The sequence below is a fragment of the Austrofundulus limnaeus genome, unplaced genomic scaffold (genome assembly GCF_001266775.1).
Source record: "Austrofundulus limnaeus strain Quisiro unplaced genomic scaffold, Austrofundulus_limnaeus-1.0 Scaffold56, whole genome shotgun sequence".
In the NCBI taxonomy this organism is placed as follows: domain Eukaryota; kingdom Metazoa; phylum Chordata; class Actinopteri; order Cyprinodontiformes; family Rivulidae; genus Austrofundulus; species Austrofundulus limnaeus.
In genome coordinates, this window is record NW_013952458.1 from 573,374 (window position 1) to 579,676 (window position 6,303).

The following is a 6,303-nucleotide window of genomic DNA, read 5'->3' on the forward strand; positions in this document are numbered from 1 at the left end:
AAAGGTTCTGAAACGGGCGTCTCTTGAACGTTACTTTACACCCGGACTCTGACCGCAGCAGAAGCACCGTGAGTGTGTGGAGCCAGTTTATATTCTGTGTGGAGYTAAAAGAAAATAAATGTTTGGATAAAAACTACTCCATTCGTCGACTGATGTCTTCAAGCTGCAACATTTACTTACAATGCTAATGCTACCCTTACTCTCTGGGGCTAAAGAGGTAGAGGAGCCAAATGGCTGGCTCACTGCTGCCAACTAGTGGTCAGAGGTTGAACTACAACATAAAAATGAAGCAGGAAAGTTGACATTTTAAACCTTAATAAAAAAATCGATACAGGGCTTTAGAATATTGATACAGTATCGGGAAATGAAATATCGTGATATTTCAGTGTATCGATATTTTCTTAGACCCCTAGTTCTCAGTCAGCCAGGTTGACAGGATCTGCGTGAATAAAACTTCCTCATTCTCTTCTTTGAAATAGAGTATTCGGCTTTACCAAGTTTTTTCTCCCTTTCATTTTACAAATGACGGACACCCACAGCAGAGAACTTTACTCAAGGTGTTTTAGTCTTGGTTGTCCACCAGACAACCAGGAGACAGGATCTGGTTGTCCGAAATGAAAATAGGTTGTCTCGTACAACCTAAACAATGGTTGTCTACCCCTGCCAAATCATTTTTTCTTCTAAACTTTCTCAACAACTCTGCTAAAATTCCCATCATCCAGATGGGCTCAGCAGCCTATACGTGTTATGTTTTCCCTCCAGTCTTAACCCTCCGTGTCCCTGCCGTTCTGTGGGATTGTCGTTAGGCCAGACGGAAAAAATGAAACCCCAACTGGAGAGCACATGTGGCCTCAGCGTCAGCGGCCCACGTTTTAACACATGTCCAGCTTGAGAATTAATCAGAAGGAAACCCTGCACGTTAGGTTCACCTCCAGTGGTGGCTCGGATGCCCGCATGAGTGAAATAATACAAAAAAATATATAGTTCTCAAAAAGGTTTAGGTTGGGTTTTATCATTTCTTACTGTATGGGTGAGTTTGTGTGCTTCCACAGCAGCTCCCTGCTTCTTTACTTTTTTTATTTTGCAGTTGCTCATGTGTAACAGACTGGATCGGCACCAACAAGTTCATTTTACAAAAATAAGATTTAAAGTAGTTTTTGCTTTTCCCACCAATATTAACACTGGTCACAGACTTTTATCCAGTGAAAATGAGCTGAGTTTTCAGTTCCTAACCCTCCCAGGACTCGCTATGACTCAGAAACATTGTGGTTATGAGTGTCAGTTTTATGAATTAATTTTATTCTTACACAAGATAAACCTGCAGAGTAGACTATTAAACAGGAAGGAGTGAAACTGGACGATTCTGCAGACTGTGGTGGGCTTTTCCTTCTGATAAGTCTAACCTTGATAAAAATTAATTCATTATTGGAGTCAGCCAGCTGGACTCAAAATCTTCAACTAATGGAAATGTATTTAAAAAAACAGTTTGGCTGTTTTAAAGTGTCTGGTTGGTGTTTCTTAACATTTCAACACGTTAAGGAGTGTTTTTTTATTAATTTGACTCTTCTCAGAATGGAGTTTATATTTTCGGCAACTGAATCAAATTGTTGGGTCTGTAATAAAATCATATGGCAAAAATAGCATTTATATTAAATCATAATATTCACTTTTTTGGAAGATCAAATGAGATGTTGCTTATTTTTGTTACTTGGATTACAAGTTGATTAACTGTGCTCTAGATACTTGGTTTTCAAATAAATCAGACAATTGCAAACATTATTTTGAATCAGGAGTGGTCTAAATAACCAATAATACCAATACATACCAATAAATATTACTCAGGGTGTAGTTTAGGGATGACTTTCAGCTACTTCCACACCACATTTTAGCTCAACGTCTGTAAAAAGGACTGAGTTATGGTCATTTGTCAAGGTCATTTAGTTATGGTGACCATCTTGGTCTACGTTTGCTCCAAATGTCAGTTGTAGATGTGCATCTAATTATTAATATTTGACAGTTTCATTACAATCTGACCAGTGATTCATGAGATATTAATTATTAAAAATGTAAGCATTATTGTTCATATTTGCTTTTCGGTAGCAAAATTTAATAGTATTAATCATAGGCTGTGTCCAAAACGGCAGGCTGGGTCCTCCGAAGGTCGAATTCGTCGGCTGCATACGTCACAGCGCCGCAACAAAGGACGTCCAAAACCGAGGACTCCTCCGATGCGGCCGACAAATACGTCCTTCCTTTGGCCCGAATCGAAGGACAGGTCCGATGGATCCTTCCCGGCCCAGCGTATCCCATAATGCATTGCGGCCCGACCGGAGATTTTTTTATGCTAGTAATGGCGGACGAAGTGAGAGAAAAGAATACATTTTAAAGAAAAATACGGTGATTTAAAATTTTTAAAAAATTAGTGGTTGTAATTCTAATACTTTTATCATTTGTATGGACATGTTTTTACATATTATTTTTTCGTCATAAAAAACGCGAAATAAACATGAACCTACAGCGGGTCAATTAGTTCTTCAAAGATACTTTTAAGTTAATTTTATAGTTTTGTGACATTAATAATGCTAATGTATTGATATTTTTCTAGTTTTGATTTAAGTTTGCTTGTTTAGCGTCATCACAGTTGCTAGGTGACAAGACGTACGCCGGGGTAAGGAGGGGAGGCTAGACCATCCAAATTCACAGCCTCTTTTTTTCCGGTCTTCCCGGTCTACCAAGGACCCGGCCCGCCGCGACCGGGGAGTCTGGGTCCTCCGGAGGACCCGGCCTGTCGTTTTGGACACAGCCATAATACTGATTCTACTAACTTTCCTCCAGTCAGGCAATAATATTATTTTTGATTAGTTGTCAAGTATGAGGCTACACTAGAGGGTCTCTGCCTGGCCTCCCTCTGCATGGCTGGCCCCTCATTACTGTAATTGACACATTCACCCCCCCCACTTCCCCCTTAAGGCACTGATGACTCCATTAAGAACTGTCCCAAGGACCAATTGGACACCGACATAACGAGGTCGCAGCTCAGCTAACACGTAACCCTGCATCAAATCAAATTTACATACAGACAGAAAATATTTGATCTACACATCAGTCAAAAAACACTACATCATTAAACTAATTAAATTTGATCAAACCATCTTTTCCCTTATTTTTAAAAAAGAAGTCTCTTTCATAACAAACGAGCCACAAATACGATTGAATCATCATTCAAGTTATGCAATCCCTAAATGTTCTTCTGATGGGAGAGAGTGCAATGAAGCTCAGAGTAGGCATCTGTCTGTTTTGGAACAGTCTAATTAGTGGCAGCGACCTTTAGCAGATTATGCACTAGCCTATGAAACGAACCCCAAGCCTTGAGATAAATGGTCTACGTCTCAAACATAGATTTCAGTGAGTTTTGCCCGATTGCTGACCAAAAGAGTGAAGGGTTTTTAAGACAACCGTGATGTTGATTTTCACCAGCAGATACATTTGCAACAAGCTAAGACTAAAAAGCAAATGCTGACACTAAATGATAAACCAGGTAATTAAATAAACAAATAAATTAATATTGAAACTTAAAATGACAAAAGAAAAAGAAAAGGTCCTGCCTCTCTTTATCCATACATTTCTAAACAAAAATACTTTGTTAGCATTTTTGCTTCAGCCAAACATCAAATTCTGATGTTTTGGGCAAAAACTGATTTTAAAAAGCCCCAAATTATGCTAAGAATTCACACAAGCATCCCTATATAATCTTATCAAAAAAGAGGGTATGGTGTCATGAGTGTTGTTTTAAGCATTTCAATAAAATAAAATAAAAAAACACAACAGCTTTCGTGTAGAAATTAGAGCCAGACAGTGTTTATCTTATCAAGACCAGAGGAAACACAGGATGCATTGCAGTCCAAACAACAAAAGCAACAATTTAAAATCAAGAAAAACTGGCTGTGATGTCAATGGTGTTGATGACTGGGACAGATGTTGCAAATCCATCTGCAGTGGATCACCTTGTCAAACTGGCCTACTTCTTGCCCAGCAGCTTCTGTATCTCTACCCTGGGAGAGCAGGAAATCATACCTGAACTGAATCCATCACACAACCCATACTGAGTGGTATTTTCTGTAAAGAGGTTAAAAAGACAGCTTCTTCAGGGCCGTGCAAATTTCAAATACCAGTATTGATCCTGGCCTGTCTAAAAATAATAATAATCCTGTCTTATTTTGTTTAAAAATCTAACCCATTTCAATATATAGCTCTTCTAAAACTTGAACAGGAACCAGGCAGGAGAATATGAGCTGTTTTTCTGGAGTTAGCCTCCAAAACGCAGCTAGCTTCGAACAATAGCTCCTTTTTAAAGCGCCTTAAATCCATTTTCTCCTTAATGTCAGTAAGTTAATAAAGATCCGTGTCTGATCTGGTATGTGGAGTGCACATGGACTTAAAAATAAATCAAATTCTCTTCAAACAAAGTTAGATCGGGACTGTTTTAGCCGTATCCTACAGCCGGGGGGTGACAGATTGAGCAGGCCATCTGATGGCAGACAGGTAACCCCTTCATTAAATCTGACATGCTGAAAGCCCAGGATGGTGTCAGATTATGTGTACGGATTTCAACAAATTAAACACTCTTCTTGAAGACACCTTAGAGGCTGGTTTTACAAAGCAACAGACGAGCTAGCATTACTGTACACAGGCCATTTCATAATTTTCTAGCTACCAGTCCGACCGACAGCCATTACCTTCCTGACTGTCCGTGTAACACGATAAGACGAGCTGGAGCACGCACTACTTTTGATCAAATTCTGAACATGTAACCTTCGAATTCGTACTGCGTATCTACGTTGAACTCTTCCGAAGAATATTGCTTATTACTTAGGTATACATAAATCGTTAAGACGGGTTTTTTTCTTACCCGTCAAAGGGGAAAAAAGACGCAGGAAGGAAACGTATCACTCCACTTACCGTGAAATATTGCTGGTAAAAAAGGCGAAATGCGGCCTGCCACCACCTTTTCGAAGTATGACCCGTGTTAATTAGGAAGCCGTAGCTAAAACAAATGAAGCGGCGTCTCTGTTTACGTAGAAACGCGACATTTTATTCCACTTTTATGTTGATGTAAGTACACTGTCCACCCAGGCGACACAGCGAACCCAGCGTACAATCGACGTCATTGACATTAGTCCGTGATTGACATGTCCGTTATCCAATGGGAAGCCGTCGTGCGAAAGTAATGTCCAATTGCATTTCAAAGACGCCCGAGGGGGCGGTCCACGAGAGAGGACATGACGGAGGTGACGGCCATGTTCTGTGTTGGTGTTTGTATCCCTCCGCCTGTGTATTTACCTTTTGCATGATTTTGCATGTGGGGAAAATGCCACTGTAGCCCCGCTGTTCCATGTCTGCTTTCCGTAAGACAACCCGCTAGGCCATTTGTTTTTCTCTCCTCTGTTTTCACCACAGACCTGAAAGCCCAAAATAAACACACCTGAAGGCGTTTTTGAGGCTGCGAAACAGAGAAATCCTGAAAATTGGAAGGTGTTTGTGTCTGAAATGTGCTCTTACACCACTGTGGCAGAGCAGTCGAGTTAAAAATTCACATTTAAAAAATATTTTTGTTCTTTTGTTTAGGTTATATTTGCATACATAAAGCACACATACAGATAACCACATAAGAAAATCAATCATTAGGAATATATCAGACCAACTTTTGGATGTGATGGATGAGTAGTAGATCATTTTTATGGTGTAAGTTTATACAAAATAAAGTAGGTATAGGGCCTATTGTGCAAAAGTAACCCTAATTTCGTTATAGCCCACTTTGTTTCCAAGATTCCAGACTTTTTGTTATCTTTGAACGTGGTCTTAATCCAGGTTTTCAGGCTCTCAAAGTTTTCATTGAATTTTGGCTGCTTCCCAGTCTAGTAAACTATGTTTTTTGACCATTTAGTTTTGTTTGTTTGTCTTTTTACTGTGTTTTATGAATCATCCAGACATAAAAATGGCATTAACTTAAGAGATAAACTAGTGTTCTGTCAATACACAGCAGACAACAAAAAGCACAATAAAAATAGATCTTGATGCAGTTTTTACCATCAGCCTTGTCACAAAAGAATAAATTCACATTTTTAGTCAAATCATACCAAATTGTAAAGATAACAACTTGAGAATCATAATAACAGTATTTCAGCGTCAACGAGGTTATTTGTGAAGATTTTTTTTAGCTGAAACTTATGATAAGCTGAGGGATGCAGTTTTTCAAAGTGTTTCAGACTATTGCTGGATTTTCCTCCATTTTTTATGAAAAAT

The 6,303-nt window shown here is 39.1% G+C and overlaps 1 protein-coding gene across 5 annotated transcripts in view; it reads right to left on the reverse strand.

Moving 5' to 3' along the window:
- LOC106518120 (myocyte-specific enhancer factor 2D homolog) overlaps positions 1-5,145 on the reverse strand; it is a gene marked incomplete in the record, with an annotated part of 40,280 nt that extends 35,135 nt beyond the window's left edge. For all 5 annotated transcript variants that reach the window (XM_014009238.1, XM_014009235.1, XM_014009237.1 and 2 more), the window contains 1 exon segment: positions 4,960-5,145.
- Positions 5,146-6,303: the final 1,158 nt, after the last annotated feature.